The 19,036-nt window shown below is 37.8% G+C and overlaps 1 protein-coding gene across 33 annotated transcripts in view; it reads left to right on the top strand.

Annotated features, from left to right (window-relative positions):
* The window catches only part of LOC144580163 (uncharacterized), a 341,993-nt gene that overhangs the window by 137,045 nt on the left and 185,912 nt on the right, over positions 1–19,036 (top strand). The window lies entirely within an intron of this gene.

Genomic DNA, 19,036 nt, shown 5'->3' with positions numbered 1-19,036 from the left:
ATTTCTGACTAGGTGTAACATTTTTCAAGTGCCTTTCCTCATTGTAAATTTGTTGGATCTTCTTCACATGTAGAAATTTTGATTTGACATCAGGGGTTAAAAACAAAACCATTGCTCTAAATAAACTGAAAAGAAAATCAGCTGTTAACAGGATTTGGGGCACCATCACCATGCTCATTCCTAAAGTGGCTATTCACAAAATGACTGGCAGAAAAGAGGATCTTTCAGAAAACAGCTTCGAGAAATTATTTAATTTGAAGGAAAATAATCTCTTCTCAATCTGCAGTTGCTCTGTGATATAAGAAGGAATGCCGGTTAAGATAGCAGCACATTTCTGAAAAGCTAAGGTTTTGTTTCAACCTTTGAAAATTAAATTATGTGTCATGCTGAAGTTTTATATTCATCAATTACTTCACTAATTCCAAGCCTGTGGTCTGTTTCGGAAGACACACAGAACACAGCATAATCTCCAGTGGGCAGTTTCACGTGATGTTCTTGTGACTTAACTTACAAAAGAGCATTCAGATGGAAAATCCCCAGTGGATAGTCTTATCATTCAGAACACAGACTCCATTCAAGCAATGAAATAGGTTTCAAATTCATTTCTTGGCATTTCCAGGTGTATTTCTATTGCAATATTATAAAATTTTTGTCTAGTTTTCTGCCATCATCTCTCACAAATAGCTTTATTGATTCTATGACAAATAAGTCACTCAGCTTGTAACTACCATGTTATTTGAAATTTCTATTCAAGGTTTTCTGGACCATTCTCCTTTACAAATAAAGTCACTTCCTTATTATTTATTCTACTGAATATAACAAAACTGGATATAGAGAAAGCGATATTAGCTTTCCCAAGTGAGGAATAAAACTGACTTATGTTCTATTCCTGGTTCGGTTATGGAAGGAAGATTTTGCACATTCAAAATTTGTGTATCTTCCTGCCTTTACCTATTTAAAATGTAAAATTATAGCATATATATAAATATGGTAAAATTATTAAGTTTTACTACTTTGAATAAGAAAGCAGTATGGATTTCTGGATAACTGTCTAAGGGCAAATTTTATAAAAGCTTGGTCACAAAGTAATTTAAGAAGTAATTTTCTAAAATCTTGCAGTGATAAAATGTGGACTCCTATTACTGATTATGTCTATAAATTGTCTAAAAATGTGTTTATAGGCAATGAAAGAATTGGTTGAAAGTAAGCAAATAGAATTAGAGGAGTATACTAATAAATTAACTAGAAAAGAACCATGAAAGAGAACTATTCAATGAAACAAGATAAAGGAAAGATTAGAGCATTGAATGAGAGTTATCTATGTATCTGTGAATGTTTCCTCTGCACTTTGATGGACCAGGAACTACAGAAGGCAGAGGCTGACTAAGGGACTATTTCTGACCTCAAGGAACTTATGGAGAAGTGCTTGTGTTAAAAATACATTAGAATGTAATATGATTTAAGCTTCCCAGAATTCATAAAAGTAAATGGATTTATTAATACCTATGGAATGCATACTTGCAGCAACAGACACAGATTCCAGAAGTCATGGAAAAGGTGCAGAAATTGTAACTGTGGAGCCAGCAAAGAAGGGAGTACAGTCAGGAAAGTAATGAAAAATATGCTTTTATTGAAAAGAGTGCATACGAAGTTAGGGATTTACATAAGGAAATGCTGTCTTTCATGACGAAGTCTTCTGTGGCCCAGCTGGAGCCATGTTGGGCACAGTAGGCATGGCGAGGAGAGCAGGAAACTGCTTCTGAGAAATATTTGCTTCCAGCTGGCTGGAGCACCTTACCAATCAGCACAAAGCGTCAGGCTGTGTCTGTAGCCTAGACATCTCTGTTCTGCTTTGTAGCTGTAACGTCACATTGCTTGGCTTGGTCACTGCCTTCAAAATCAATGACTCTGGTTGCAAGTATGTCTGAAAAAGGCCAGCTTGATACATCAGCTTAATCCTATCACAAAAATAAATTTAAACAATTAGATACTGGTGTTCTCTACATGAAAAGGAGAGAATATAAATACCTATAGTTTCTCCCAACTAAAGAAGACCTTAAGAATTATGCAGCCTACCTCCTTTATTTTTCCAAATGGAAACGTGAATTAGTATTTGCAGTAGTGAAATGACCTGTCCACTTTCCCACAACATTTGTAGCAAAGTTATGAATTTATTCACATAGTAGCTTAAATGTTAAAAAAAAAAAAAAAAAAAAAAAAAGTCAATCAGTCTACCAAACTGGTCATTTGATATACCCGATCCAATCTTCAAGACTCCTTCACCCTCTTACCCCACCAAAAAATTTTTAAATTTTCTCCAGTTGGAGAGAAAAGTAAAAACAGACTATTGGTTTAAAACACTTCGGACACTTAAGTCTTTCCCAGTGTCTTTAAGAGAATGTTTCAAGTTTTCAGATTTCTACAGACTTCCTCCTCTTACCCATGGCAAGAATATCCTTTTGTCCATGGATTAAAATACTCCTGGGATCAAATGTCCTCTCACTTCTTTAGCCCTCACTCATTTCTTTGACCTCTTGATCATCACTGACATGTTAGCAATGTGGCTTAGTTTGGAGAAAGGCTTAATTCACAGGGTTGTCTTCTCTAACTTGGTCAGGGTCTAGCAGCAATCACTGGCTGACCTTTGTTTTGTTTTGTTTCACTTTTGAGACAGGGTTTTGCTCTGTCACTTAGGCTGGAGTACAGTGATGCAGTCATGGCTCCCTGTAGCCTTGACCTTCCAGGCTCAAGCACTCCTCCCACCCCAGCCATCCAGCTACTTCCAGCTTACCACCACACCCACAGAATTTTTCTATTTTTTGTAGAGGCAGGGTTTGATGAGTTTGCCCAGGCTGCTCTCACAGTCCTGCACTAAAGCAATCCTCCCTCCTCAGACTCCCAAAGCTCTGAGATTACAGGCACGAGCCACCATGCCAGGCTCAGGGTTGACCTCATGTTAACAACTACTTGTACTGTAGACCTCTCTGCATTTCTACAATAAGCTCCCTCAGACTCCGGTGTAGGTTCATCTGCAGAATCACCAACAAAGTAGACCACATGGCAGACCAGCCAACTCTCCATTTAGCCACCTCCAAAGTTCCTCCTCAGAACATACAGCTGTATTCATTCCATGCAGGAAGAATGACTCAGATCCTGAACATCAGTCCTCTCTGTCACTGTGTTTCCTCTGCTATGGCCACCTCCTTCAAGCTGTGCAGGGCAGTCATCTGAGGCAAACCCCTTTCAGAGTCCCAAATACTGTTCTAGTCAAAAGCTCACATCCTTGGCTTCTCCAGACTGCCTGTCTACCACATTTGTAGAGAAAAGATGAGAACTCATGTGTCTTCTGCCTCTTTTATATGCTTTCTCATATTTCTGAAAGTTTCCCAGCTATCCAGCCCTAGGAAAAGAGTTTCAGACTTTATTTCTCTACTCTATCCTCATTTCTTAGAACAATAAATCTGTCCCAGGCCTACCGCTTATTGATGGGAGGTATCAAATCTGTTTGTTAAAGAAGAAACACCTTCTGGCTGAGACTTCTGGGTTTGACTGGGTATTCTTTAAATAATCCTTAACATCTTACTGACTGCAAAAGTCTACTTGGAATAGTAATTCTTTCTCTTTGCACTTCATTTATAACAATCCTAATCTCCTGATCACACCCACAGAAAGATGGATGCCTCAGGCCCACTATGAGGAAAATAAGGGGCAGCATGATACAAAAAAAGTGATGGCACAACCTCTGTGGTGCTGAGAAGATAAAGCAATAAATTGATTCATTAATTTAATTTAGAATTAGTACATTTAAGAGATTATAATCTTACCCTGTATTCTAAAATGCCATGAAAAGTATAAAGAATCAGATATTTCACATGAGAAGAAGAATCAATCTTTGTTAGAAACTTTGTGTCTTAAGTAAAACTTAAGCTTTCCACCATTCGATAATGTTCCGTCTGAGCTTCCTAGAAAACCTGTTTGGTAGGAAAAACAAATAGGGGTATCATGACCTAAAAAAAACAGTTTACTTAACGGAGTAGGAGAGGGTAAAGAGTGGAATATAAGTAGAATGATAAAATATGAGACCAAGAGAAAACTGGGTCAAGATTAATAAGTAAAAATGAGTAGAAAAGCATTTTTAAGATTTTTTTAAGGGGCTTGAGAAAATTGAACATTCTAGGACAGATATATACGGAAATAAGATTCTTGGGAACAACAAGAAAACAGCTAGAAATTATTTTCCTATAAAGTAATAAGACATTCGACACAGGAAGCTGGGTTTAAGAAACGATTTCTCATAGAGAGTCTATGTACATACATTTCTTAAGGGGAATCCATGGTAGCCCAGTTAGGGAATTATGTAAATCTGTCAAAGAACTGGAACACTTTTATGGCTATGTGATTTGAAACAGAGCACATGTGGCTTATCTAACAAACTGAGCAGAGCAAATTCTTTAGGGTGTAGTGTCGTTGAAATGCAAATGGATTTGCAATGCAGAGGAGAAAGGTTTGATGTTATTGTGTTGCCCTTTGAGATACAGTGTGTGCCTAGCTTGCTGTTCTTTACTTTGTTTGGAAACCAGTTAGCACAGCTTCTGACTACCTAAATGTTCTATATCATTTATTTTTGGTGTGTCCAAGATTTTAATTTTATTACTTCTTTCATTTTTCCTGCTTTCCTTTTTATGATAAATATTCGCTGGAGTCTTCTTGAAGCCTAGTGAAGGAGGATATGTTAGCCTTGCATGTTTTAGTACATACACAACCATATAAAACATTTTGTGTTCATATATTTACTCAAAAATATTCATATAGTACCCAGTCATTGCCAAGGCCTGTGTTAATCTATGATTTATATCATTGGAATAGAATGCATGGCCCCTGACACCATGTAGTGTAAAGTCCACACGGGAGACAGCTATTACTCAAATGTCATGTGACTTCGTGCCAGAAATACACCAACATGAGAGACCTGGGTGAGCACAGTGGCGTGGGACATTATTGTCTAGCATTTTAATTCTGTCTGAGCTAATGAGGTGAGATATGGTGGCCAACCACTATCCTATATATATATATCATGGAGTAAATGTTATAAATATGTTTCCTTTTGAAATATCAATTTAAAAACTTTTGTCAATTTAAAAACATATAGTACTGAGCCAGAGCACGTGGATTTGTCAGAAGCTTTTGTACAGGACTCAGTATTTGGTGGTCCTGGGCATAGACTCAACTAGAAAAGAAGGTATTAGAGTAAATGATTCTTTAAGATATGTACATATGAGAAATAAAAGTTTGCATAACAAAATGTTAAGATATCAGTGGTAATTAAATATACTACAATTATATTTAAAGACTAGTGTCATTAATAAAAACCACAGTCTGCTGCCACCTAGTGGAAATTAATTTAGAGTCCCCATTAATTTATAGTTAGCCACACCTTTGGTTTTAGCATATCTCTATTTCCGTGGAAATCAAAGTGATAACTACCAAAAAACATTTGCATTAAGTAGGCAGCCCTCACAAGACGTCCGTAGTACTACTTCTGCAGACTCTATTCCTAATGGGGCGTCTTTCTCCTCTTCATAAATGTTCTGTTACTCCGAATAGCAAAAAATGAAAAACAAAAACAAACAGCTTTTCACTTCGCTATAAAATTTAAAATAGAAATAATCTAATTTTCTGCCTGTATCTAACACTCAGTGTGTTTAGTGCATTTCATTACAGTATCGCTGCATCATCAGGTATTTTGCTCCTCCATTATGGTTCAACAGATTTTGCCTTCTGATTTCACATAACATTGTCTAAAAATCCTCATTGCCAGGACCTGTTAGCCTCTAATTTCCTTCTTCTCTGAGTGATTCTATAATTGAAACAAGACATTTTATACCCGTGTCTCTGGTATATCATTCTCATGACCCTTAGAAAGTATGCATTGATAATCTCTAACAGCCTATCAACAGTCATTGCTTCTACTAGATCTTACAATTTCTCAGAACTGCTGCATGATCAAGTTCTCCAATTCAGAAATTCTTCTTTCTGACCACAGCCTTCTATTATTTCCTAAGCTCCCATTTTACTTAGTGATGCTCTTTTTACAAAGAACACACTCTTGGGTGACTTGAGAGGTGGGGAGGGACTCATTATTTTTAGGGGGCTACTTTTGTTAAGAAGAGTATAGGACTTTCAACTGGGCCTGAAAGATGTTAGTAACGAAGTCAGAACACCTGTTTCAGGTGTACTTACAGATTTGAGACTACAAAGCCAGAACTTCTTGGATGGGAATGAAGACACTCTCTCCATTTGTTTCTCATTTTGGCTTTTGTTTCTCTTTCAGCGGGACAAATCTCTTTCTCTCCTGCAGCACACAGGCTACCTGCAGTGACTAGTAAAGATTACTATTACTACCAGCATCTCAGTCTAGCAGTCCTCAGGGGTAAAAAGTATTTCCTCCTATCAATGACCAAATAACCCCAGGGAAAAAATCTGATTGGCCCTGCTTGGGTCACGTGCTTATGCATTGGACCAATCATTGTTGCCAGGCAAATGAAGTAATATTTTTGGTGACGCTTGGGTCATATGTTTCGTTTTTGTGGCAAGGGTTCAGAAGGGAGGGAACAGAAGCATTTACAAAGTGATTAGACAACTGACTTCACCAAGATCACTAATTTCTTTTTATAACACAACTTCAGGGGCTGCTTGATCTGTCACTCATTTCTGCCCTCTCCTCTTCTCTCTTCCAGAAGGAATCCTTTGTTTACCCATAATTTATGCTGTTTTATACTTTCTCTCTCTTTCAGATTTTCCTTTCATTTCTAATCATAGAAAACTCGAAGCATGACTTCCCAATCCTAAATTATCAAGAGCAATATTTGAATTGCCAGCTCTTCTTTTGAAGCTAAGCACTAGCCAACTTGAGAGTCACATCTCCCCCATCCCACCCTAGTCAAAGGAGAAAGAACGACTTGACACACATTCATTGATAGTGGCAGAGGTTTCAGGTGAAGTAGCTGTCATTGTCTTAATCATCATCTTCAGGATTCCTTCCCATTCTACTCAGCTGTGCTTTCTTCTCCAGCTATGATCTGATAGGCATTTCCTTGAGGCTACTGTGATAATTTGCAGTTTTATAATCATTTTGGGACTCTTTAATTTTCTCCCAATGATGAGCTTTTGAGAAATTGAAATTGAAATGGTTTGAATAAACCAAAAATTGCAGAAAACTTTAGTTTTATTTGTCTCCTCTGTACCATACTTATGCAAAAAAAAAAGACTCTACAGTACATCTATTAGAGAACAATTAGATGACCAGTAAGTTCACATCCATTTATTAAAATTAAATCAGTAGGACATATTAGGAAACAATATTGTCAACCTCCAGTATTCTCCTTTCCGGGTCCTAAATTTATCACCTTTTAGGGCAAATTGGCTGCTTCATTTTGGAGTCTGCCCAAAGCTCTCTTGATATGTAGACATTTCATTTGCATACAAAAAGGCACACTGCATGGCTGGATAAACCAACCATCTGGCCTAAGCAATTTATCTGGATTATTACTGAACTGTACAAAACTGTGTAAATATATATTCCTAAAATTCCAATTGCTCCCTTATCCATCTGCCTTACTGCCTTTCCCTTCAGCAACCCTGACTGTAGAAAGGATCATTTGCTTCCTCAACCCTTGACACACAGACACATGGATACATATGCACATTATCTTCCTGCTCTGTTGACTGTTGCTAGTGAAAGCCGAGTCATAAAGCCAGGCCAGTTGGTCCACTGCCAATGTGTGCCGTTCAGACTCAGTCAGACTTTGTAGCTGATTAACATGCCTTTTACTCATCCCTAGTTAAATCCCCATCGCATTTTCTCATTTCTTTAAATGCTCATTCCAAAATGTTTGCATTCTCCTCCAGTCCTGGATTCCTTATTCTGGAAGATAATCTATTTTATAAACTCAGGCCTAGATATACTGATGAATAAATAGTATAATGCACCTGTGTGTTATTTTTAACATCATAAATATGTTGATATAGGAACTCATATGACATGAGTTCAGTTTTTTATAATTAAACAGTGGTTTTGTGTCTAAAATTGTTTTTGTGTGTGTTTTTTTTTTTTTTCTTTTGAGACAGAGTCTTGCTGTGTCACCTAAGCTGGAGTGCAGTGGTGCAATCTCTGCTCATTGCAACCTCCATCTCCAGGTTCAAGCTATTCTCCTGCCTCAGCCTCCCAAGTAGAGTAACTGGGATTACAGGCATGCACCACTATACCCAGTTAATTTTTGCATTCTTAGTAGAGACGAGATTTCACCATGTTGGTCAGGCTAGTCTTGAGTTCCTGACCTCAAGTGATCCTCCTGTCTTTGCCTCCCAAAGTGCTGGGATTACAGGTGTGAGCCACCACACCCGGCCTAAAGTTCTTAATTAAATTATTATTAAGCAAAACTGGATCTAGGAGATTCCAAGTGATACCTTTAATTCACTACTCTATGTCCTTATTAGTAAATCCACAAAAACTATACAATAGCATATTTAGAGCATGGAAGAGCAGAGACTCTGAAGACTGACTGCCTGAGTTCAAATCCTGACACTTCTACTCAAAAATGTGTGAGAAATTTTGGGCAATTTACTTACTCTGTGTTTCTATTTACTTATCCGTATCTACAATAATAATTTCTATCTCATCAAATTAAAAAAAAACAAGTAGTTAACATTTGTAAAGAGCTTAGAAAATAATACATTTATAAAATGAAATCAACATCTCTAAGCCACCTTCCACAAAAAGAAAGCCCACCTGCTTGGATTTAATCTGTCAGTATATGACTTTATTTCATGCTTAGTCTTCTGTCACAGGTGCAAGCCCCGAAGTTCATACCCTCTTCCTTATCACAATTCACTGACCCAGCTCTTTTTTACATGCAGGTGTGCATTTGAGGAGTTGCATCATCAATTCAGTTTATTTCAGTAGACAAATACTTTGGAGTTTGGGATAAATGTTTCTGCCAATAACAATGAGTAACCATGTGGCTACTTTTTGTCCTTTGTGTAAATATCCCACAGCAACACTGGCCATGGCTAGTGGCAAGCTGAGGACCCAGGACACCCAGTGTCCAGGCTTTGTGCTCTCAGGGATACAGCTATCAAATGCCATCTTCATGTCTTCAGCTCCCAATTCTATCCACTACACTACCCACAGAAATTTGTATTCTACCCATAGTATTCCACTGAAACTGTTTCTCCCAAGTTGTTGATGGATAATCTCATAGTTTAAACTTCCTTTCTTATTTTTACCGTATCATTCACATTTTCTTTTAGTTCATTGTTCCTTAGATTTTATAACACTTTCTTAATTGTTGGAGTGTTATTCTCATCATTTTTTCTGTCATCTTTATGGGCTCATTATCTGTGCCCCCTTCTTAAACCCTTACTTCACTATATGTTGAAATTCCCCTGTTTATTCTGCCTTTAGTCTCTATGCTTTTGAAACTACAATTTAGGCTCAATTTTCTTATTTACTCCCAAATTACAGCCACCGCCCAGCGGTAATGATACCTGTATCATTTATTCCCCAGTTTACATCAACAAGATACTAAATAGTTTCTCCGCACCTCTAGTCTCACCCCTTTCAAAGCCCTGAAGTAATCTACCTAAACTAATGGTGCTCTCATGGCTCTATATCATCTATAGAATAAATTCTACATTGTATAATAGAGTCTACATGACCCTCCACATTCTAGAATCTTTCTACCCCCGATCTTGCTCTGCAACATTTCTTGCCTTGCACCTAGTTCTCTAATATCACCAAATACGTGGTATGGCTCACAGACAGCACATACTGTTTTGTTTTGCTTTGTTTTTAAACCTCTTGCTTTTGTGTGTTGTCTTCTCTGCCTGGAGTAACTTTTCATTTGCTTGGTCTGCATCCTTTAATATGATATAGTTTTCACATGTCAATTCCTCCAGCAGCTTCTGATCAGCCTGTCTCCCGTGCCTGGGTTAAATGCCTTCTTTCATTGCTCCCACAGTATCCATTTTATGTATTTCATGGGACATGAATGAAATCTTACTTAAACTATACTCTTTAATACTTAAGGTGTTCTTTGATGGCAGAAACAATATATGTATACATATCCCCAGTTCTTCCAAAGCACTTGTCCTTTAAAAGGCACTCCATGATATTTATTGAATGGATGAATAAATGATTCAATGAATGAATAGTTGCATAGGGGCAGCAAAACTCTCAAGAAATTGACCCTTGAAATACACTCAGAGACCTCCTTCATGAAATTCTAAAACCTTACTCAGTCCAAAGACACAAAGCTCGTTATGCTGCCCTCGTGTTTCTTTCATACAGAGACAATGAATCATGCCGAATTACAGCTCTTAAGACCTTACAGCAAATGCACAATGCCCTGTAGGACATTCATCTTTCATACTGCATTATATTTTTAAATGATAATTGTTGTCATAAATGTTCTTACTCACATTTCAGCTAGTTAAAATTTTTGCCTGCCTCAATAAAATGAAAGATGCCAGATTGTTTACAGATGAATTAATCATGACATTATCTCTGAAACTTTTAAATTACATCAATTACATTGCATTTAGCATCACAAATAACCTGCATATTAAACAAATGGAATCTTTTCTCCTGTTAATAAAGATTAAATCATTAACTGCCTCTACTTGAATAGCAATGTGACTGCAGTCAATGGCTCCCAAGACAGAGAAGAAATTAACTTACTCTATCACAAAATATATGCCATCCTTTCAGAGACATCATCAATCTTTATGGAATTTGGGAACATTTGCTTTCTTTAGGAGTTCATCTATGGATTGATTATAACATTTAGACATGGTAGACTGCCTAATGTTGAGAGCTCAGGAGAGTTAGGTAGAATAATTCCACTTTAAAAAAATCCAATGCTTAGGCATCTTTGTTACTCATTAGACAAGCATGTCTTTTGCGTTTCCAGTTTAACTTTTTTGATACTTAAAATATTTGGATTTAGTTGATCAATGTATTTTAAGCAGTGGTTTTCAGATGTCTGAATCAAGCCAGGTAGAGCCTTCAAACTTTGTATCCTGTCCCTTTTGAGAGTTATGTATGACTATATAGGGAAGACAGAAATAATTAAATAAAAATTTTGTTAAAATAGACTGGTCTCAAAGTATTGGCAGAAGTAGGCTTCTATTTATTTTGCTAATTTTTTTTTACCCTGTGAAACTGAATATCTTACACAGGTCTCAGTTAATTTAGAAAGTGTATTCTGCCAAGGTTGAGGACGTGCACATTTTAGGGAGACATGAGCATCAATCAGTATATACGATGTACATTAGTTCTGTCCAGAAAGGTTGGAACAACTCAAAACAGAGTTGAAGGAAATATTAACCATTTTGTGCCTTTTAAAAGGGGAGAGAAAACTGAAAATGGCCATGAAAGACTATGTTAGAGGAACTTCCCGGGTTGGCTTTGGGCTTTGTTTCAAGCATAAGAATTTTCCTGCCTCTGGCTGGCGAGGGAATTTGTTCAAAGGCTTTTCCCACCTCCGGTTCCTGGAGGTGGAGGCTCAGTGACTCAGGGTTTTAAAATAGTAACCAATCTGGTAAAGGATTCAAAGACCAACAGAATCAGAGAAAGTTTAAAGAAAACCCCTCTTATTGGATGAGAACAAGAATGGGGAGGAAGTAACTCGGGTATGAGCTCCAGCTGCACAGGCCTGCAGCAGCACTCACTCCTGGTCCCCTTCCACAGGGTAGAAGCTGTCCTTTCACTTTTAATAAACCACACTGCCACACACTCTTTGTGTCTATTTGAGCTGTAACACTCACTATGGTACCAGGGCCCTCTTCCCCATAACTCAGGGTCAGAGAAGCCAAGAACCTGAGTTCCGGAGAATCCAGTTGCATCTAATCCAGTTATAGTGAGACGCAATAGAAGTTGAACTTTGGGTTAAAAAAATTAAAATCTCTTATAATATATTAAGAGTCAATCAATCCCTTAAGAAAATTTCATTGTCATAACCAATTCTTTAGAAAAACAAAAAGAGAAACATGAAAACCTTTTAAATACAAACACACAGGCACATGGGCGCACACACACACATGCACATCTTAGATGATAGCTTTTAATTAAGCTGACTTTTAACCATTGAGGTCCTTCAAAAAAAAAGTCTTTTAAAATCTCATTACCATATTTTAGCTAGGACAAATTGCTGTTAATTCAGAGATATCAAGTATCAAACAGGAAAGGGCTCGATTTAGGAACCAAAGCCAGACTGCTGTGGTGAAAGAGAGAAAGCAGAACCTTAGCTACGGAACTGCAGCCTGGGGCGACAGCCACTGCTCTTTCAGCTTGGCCGGTTACCAAATAGGTGACCTCACTCTGTAAATAAAGCCCCTTAAGTTAGTCAAAAATCAAAAATCTTTCCCTTTTTTCCCCCTTTTTCTGGCTGCTTTTCTCCCCACACCACACTACCTTTTCTTTGTGTGTGTGGTAGTTTTAACCACTTCAGAGGACCTGTTCCCCATAATTTGAAACATTCCTTTGGATTCGATCAAGTCAGATATAGAGTTGGTCAAACCCAATGGAAAAAAATACTGAAACAATAACAAAAACAAACAAACACACAAAAAACAGTTAAGCAAAACAAACAACCGAACAACTTACAAAATTATGGAGTGCTCTAATGGTAAGGAGAAATTAAGACCCACTGGTTGGTTGTTAAGCTTAACTTTAGCCAAGACAAACCCCAATTCAGTTACTTACCTAGGGACGGGTCTCAGGCTGAAGACTGATCTCTACCACACTAGAAGGAGGAAAAAACTCAAGCTCATTTTCCCTGTTGGAAGCTAGCTCAAACTCCATAATGGTCACCTGCCTTCTAACATTATGGAAGCAGGAAAAACTTGCTTTTTGTGTCTTGGAGGCAAGTAAAACTCCTCCAAAAAGGAGTTGTACAGCAAAATAAACTTCAGATCATGATCATATTTGGGGAGACGATGGATTCTCTGAGGGGATGCTTCCATGACTCCACAAATTGTCTTATTGATTTGAGTCATAAAGATAGCTTAGGCTTTCTTAAGATCAGTTGTCTTAAGAAAGAACAAAGATAACTTGCTTGCAATCATAACTCAAATAAAATATCAAGGGGAAAGTGTTGGAACCTAGTGGAGAACTCACAGGAAGAACCTGGGGCACAGAAAAAGAGAAAAGCAAGAAGCTGGCAGAAATCAGCTAGGAACCCCAAGCAACTGGTATTTCATCAGAAAGATAGGTGGGAGTGTTTTGGCTCCTCTCACCCCTTTGGCAGACTTCTGATATCGGAACTGTCAGATAGCTCCTCTACCTTTGTGAGCCCAAACACTGGTATAGACTGGTATAGACAGCAAATTGGTGACTTTTTGAGGGCATTTCCAGACTACCAACTCACTACAGGTAACTCACCCTCCCTCTAACCTGAGCAGTGCTGACCAGCACCATACTTGTTGTGAAGCCATCAGATAACTGTCTTACCTAGGGAATCTCAGCCCTTGCGTCTCCACATCTCGGGACCCCCTGCAGACACTCCTCAGTGCCTGCTCAGACTGTGGCAGCTACAAAGGACTGGCTGGACCTAGGGGAGCTGCAGAATTCCCAGGGGTCTATCCCCTGGGGAGGGAGTGCTGCTCCAAATGAAGGGAGAGTAGAGCTCATCAAGGGAACACCTCTTGGGACAAAGAAAACTAGATCATGTGCTTTTCAGTGCCCACGTGTTCCCCGTTTGTGAGCTGTAAATGATGGTACTGCTTCCAGCAGAGACCCAGGTGCTGTGGTTGACTCTGCAAGGGAGGACTGAAATTCCACTCCAGTGTCCAGTCAGCCTCAGTGCTCAGGCCCAGGCATAGAGAAGAGTATTTCTACTCTCTCTCTCTGCTCACTGAGCCAACAAAGAGCTTCTCCATGTCAGCAAAGAGCAATCATGAATCCTTCCACTAACACCACACTTGGCTCTTACATGCAAGTTCCACCTACTGGCTTGGAGGTTAAACTACACACCCAGTACTAAATCTGCTGACACAAGTGTGCAGTGCATGGGAGTAAGATAAGAAGCTTCTGGAGACCCCACCATTCTGACCCTGCAGGAGGCCATGAGCCTCCTGCTCACAACCAGCATTTGAGAAAGTCACACTGAGGATATCTAAAACCAGGACTCTCCATACAGTCTTTACCACAGAAAGCACTCAGAACCAAAGCCAAATGACCTGATGTAACATACATTATACTCACATCCTCAAGGGAAGAAAAAACTCAATCCAAATACAAAATTCAAAGATAATTGATCTCTATGAGAAGAAACCAGTGAAATAATTCTGAAACTATGGAAAAAACAGTGCATTACGACACCCCTGAAGGATCACACTAACTCTTTAGCAAAAAAATCTTAATGAAAATCAAATCTTTGAAATATAAGATAAATTCAAAATATTGATTTTAAAGAAGCATAATGAGATCCAAGAGTAAGCTAATAACAACAATAACAGCAATACAAAGATATCGGAAAATCAATTCAGGAAAATAATTAAAGATTTTCTAATGTGATAGATACTTTTTTTAAAAGACAGCTTCTGGAAATGAAAAGTTCATTGAGGGAATTAAAAAGTACAGAAGAAAGCTTTAACAATAGACTAGACCAAACAGAAGTAAGAATCTCAGAGCTGCCATGGAATACTCATAATTTCAAAAAAAATTGAAATTATGCTACATTATGTCTTTTGCAGGAATTTGAATGGAACTAGAGACCATTACCTTAAGGAAAATAACTGGGAGACTGAAAATCAAATACCATGTTCTCACTTATAAGTGGAAGCTAAATAACATGTACATGGACAGAGAGAGTAGAATGAGCATTGAATACTGGGGAAGTTGGGAGGGTTGGAGGAGGGTAAGAAAAGAGAAATTACCTAATGGGTACAATGTACACTATTAGGGTAATGGTTACATTAAAATCACAGACTTCACCACTATGCAAAATATCGATGTCACAAAACTGTGCCTGTGGTTTCTAAATCAATCTTTAAAAAACATTGTGAAATTACATAGAAAAATAGTTATAATGTGAAGTGAATAAAATATTTTACATATGCATATGAATATCATTATGGCTATATTAAAATGCACGCAGGGAAGAACTGGAAAAACATTATAGAAAGTGTAACTAAGATTATCTTTTAGTAGTGAAAGTATGGGTGGAATTTCCCTCAATTTTACTTCTTTGCATATTCTTAATTTTATCGAATATATAGTTTCCATAATGTAAACTTCCAAAATAAATCTTCTACTTTTTTGGCTGCACATCTATTGAATAAAACTCAAACAATAAGCAGATACCTGTCCAGGTTCTGTCTTCTTAAAACTCTGAGTGGAGTATTTTTTAATAAAGGACATTTCTCTATTCCATTATGTTTTTTCCACTACCTTTCTCCATAGGAAAAACTCTCTAAAGAAATGTCTATGCCTACCCCATGTCTGTATTTTATCATATGCTTCCAGCTTCTGGTCCTGCTTAAATTTGACATCTCACTTCTACCCTTGTATGGTCATATGTTGCTTCAGTGTCACTAAATTCAGTGAACTTTTCAATTCTCTCACTTGATCTCTCCCTCCTCTTTGAAACATGAAATTCATTAAGTTTCCATGATACTGTGCTCATGATTTTCTCATACTTTGGTGTTTGGCACTTTGTAGTCTATGTGTCAGCTTAACCTTTTTAGTCTAAAGTTCAAATGGGCAATAATTAAATGGTCAGTCACAGACTCTTCTCTCGCTCTATACTGTTGTCAAGATTACAGTATCTATCTCCACCACTTTAATTATCATAATTAGGTTGGAAATTCACGTATTTATATTCCTGACATAGTCTTCTCACCTCATTTGCTCAAGTCCAACTGTCTACTCAGCATGTACACTAAGATGCTATATATGTACCACACTACGATGTGCAAACTGAAATAATGTCATTGGCCTCCTTCTAATAAGCTCCATCCCTGGTGTCCCTTATTTTGCCAAGTGACATAGTCATCCACCCAGTTGCTTAATCAAAAAATCAGCAGGTTATGTTTGTTGTCTCCCTCTCATGTTCAAATTTATTCTAGTACCAAGTCCTGCTGATTCTGTGTCACAAATAAATCTTCAATTTGGCCACCTGTCTGCATCTGCCTTGTTGAAACCCAAGATAGCTTTTATGCTCACAACCAAAACCATCTCCTAATTCTCATGTTATGTTACAACATCAATTTCATGGATCCACATTTCAAAAATAAAATAAAGTAGCATGGAATAATATAGAAGAGAAGAATAACAAAGAGGAGAGAATGCTGTATACATTGTTAAGCATTTTTATACAAATTTTATCTTAGCTACAAGAGTGCGATGTGCTACGTGTGGTTTGTTGTAGAAGCTATTGTTATTTATTTGGATAGCATTAGCAACAGACTAGAAAAACACTGTCCTAACTATTATCCTTCTGCTTTGCACTTTCTAATATGTTCTCTAAATATCCAAAAATGTTACAAAAATAATCTTTAACAATTGCAAATCTGATTATGCCATTCCCCCATATAGATAATCCCTGTGCTTTCCTAGTGCCTTTTTAATAAAATCCAAATACTAACCATATCAATTTAAATTCTGCACTATCATATATCTTCCTCTTTCTCTGAAACTTGCAGAACACTGCCCCACTCTTTCAATAATCAAGGAACATTGATCATCTTTGCGTTTAAAAACATTCTGCACCCTCTGACCACTGGTCTTATATTCTGTTCTTTCTCCTTGAGATCTGTATCCGTTTATCCTTCAACTCTCAAGCTCTTCCAGTTATGTAGTTCTCAGCTTCCACATCACTTTCTCCTGAAAGTTTTGCCCAGTTTATCAGACCGGGTTCTTTTTTCTGTTTTATATTCTGGTAGCCTGTTTCTCTTGTTGGTAAACTTAATATGTAATCAGTCTGCACCTTGTACATCTGACTTCCTAGAGGACTGAGTTTTTCCTAGAGAGTGGTAACTATCTTGTGCTCTAGACCAAGTGCTCAGCATAGTCTGTGTCTTGTAGTGAGTGAGCACTCAGTAAGTATACACAGAATAAATAAATGGACTTCATGAAATATATAGAAGCCACCAAAAGAAACTATTTGTATTTCCCATCATAAAATCTACAAAAAAATACGCTTAGCAACACCTATTTTTTTTCTGTGTATGTGTGTGTATTTGTGTTTCCCTTTTCCTCTCATCTAAGGTAATCATGCAGTGTGGTGAATTCCATCACTTTCTACCTCTCAGATAATTCACTCTATTGATTAATACTCTATCTCATTTGTATTCATTCTTTCCTTTACTCCTGGATCTTTTCTGGTTAGATTTTTATACATGTTTATAACACTTCCCTCTTAAAGCAATCAAACAAATGAACAAAACTCTTCAAACCCTAAATCTTTCTTCAACTACCAATCAATATTAATTTTAAGAGTTCTGTTGAAATGAGAGACTTTCACAATTACAGAAGGCTTACCTGGAAGGTGATTCCAGAAAGCTGCAATGAATGAACAGAAAAGGAAAAAAGGTCAGTATAGGGGCACGGTATTCTGGTGGTCATGATGATGGGACCTTCTAAAAGAAAAGGGAATGTCTTTCAGAATTTTGTGCCTGATGAAGGGCTTGTTGGAGCATTTGTCCACTAGCTCCTCTGACCCAGAGATTAAGAATCCTTGAATCTCTGGGTTAACACATGTGAACTGTAGAGCCATGCTCATTCACACAGGAGCAGAGGAGGCTCTCAAACAAAAGCAGAACAACTTGCAGCATGCCCTTTGGGACTCTGCTGTTTGTCCTCCCAATGTGTTTCAATCTGAACTAAAGATATAACATTCTACTGGCATTGCTCTCAACACTGGCAACTTGCATATAGATGCACCAATACCAAATGTCACAGTTCGATCAATGGCAGCACACAGTGCAGAGAAGCAGTAGTTTAGGGGATGATATGGTGGTCCAATCTTGGTTTTCCCTGACCTTCAGCAGTATTTGGCTCAGTTGCCCAAATATTTCTTTTCAAAATGCCATCTTCTTTTCTTTTCCATGACATGATTTTCCTGAAATTCCATTGTGGCTGTCTCAGTTGCCAGTGTGTTACTTTAAACATTGAGGTTTCGTTGGATTAGCACCTAGACTCTGCTCTTTACATTTCCTTTATTTTTTTTTTTTTTTGAGACGGAGTCTAACTCTGTCACCCAGGTTGGAGTGCAGTGGCATGATCTCAGCTCAGTGCAACCTCCACCTCCCAGGTTCAAGCAATTCTCCTTCCTCAGCCTCCTGAGTAGCTGGGAGTACAGGTGTGTGCCACCATGCCCGGATAATTTTTGTACTTTTAGTAGAGATGGGGTTTCACCATCTTGGCCAGGCTGGTCTTGAACTCCTGACCTTGTGATCTGCCCACCTTGGCCTCCCAAAGTGCTGGGATTACAGGCATGAGCCACCATGCCCAGCCCATTATTTCATTTTTAATGCTGCCTCATTGTTCTCAAGCTCTATTATCGTTTTTACAATTACTTGTTTAATGTCTATTTCACAAGGTTGTTATTTGCAAAGCACCATATTTTCCTTAACCCCATCAAAAAAGCAAAAAAGAAATACATTAAATATAATTAATCAAGAATCCATGGGTTTTGGCCCTACTACCCACTGTACCTGCCCAATTCTCTTCCATGCACAGCTACCTGTCCTTGTAGAAACTAGCCACAGGGAAAACAGGACAGGTCTATGATTATTCAGCAGCATATATCACTATTCTCAGCAGAGTACCAAAAGCCATTTAAAGTCCAGTTTCAGAATCATTTTCAAACACTATTTGGCTCTTCGCAGTGATATTTACTCATAAAATAACCTCACCTTTAGTCATCAGCAAGTAGCGAAGTGTGATCAAAGCATCATTGGCCAGATTTTTGGCTATGGAAAAGATGGAACAAATCCAGTTTTTTAAAAGGTGCAAACAATATAGTAAAATTAT

This window comes from Callithrix jacchus, chromosome 18, assembly GCF_049354715.1.
Source record: "Callithrix jacchus isolate 240 chromosome 18, calJac240_pri, whole genome shotgun sequence".
In the NCBI taxonomy this organism is placed as follows: Eukaryota; Metazoa; Chordata; class Mammalia; order Primates; family Cebidae; genus Callithrix; species Callithrix jacchus.
This window is presented reverse-complemented; position numbering and strand designations above follow the sequence as displayed.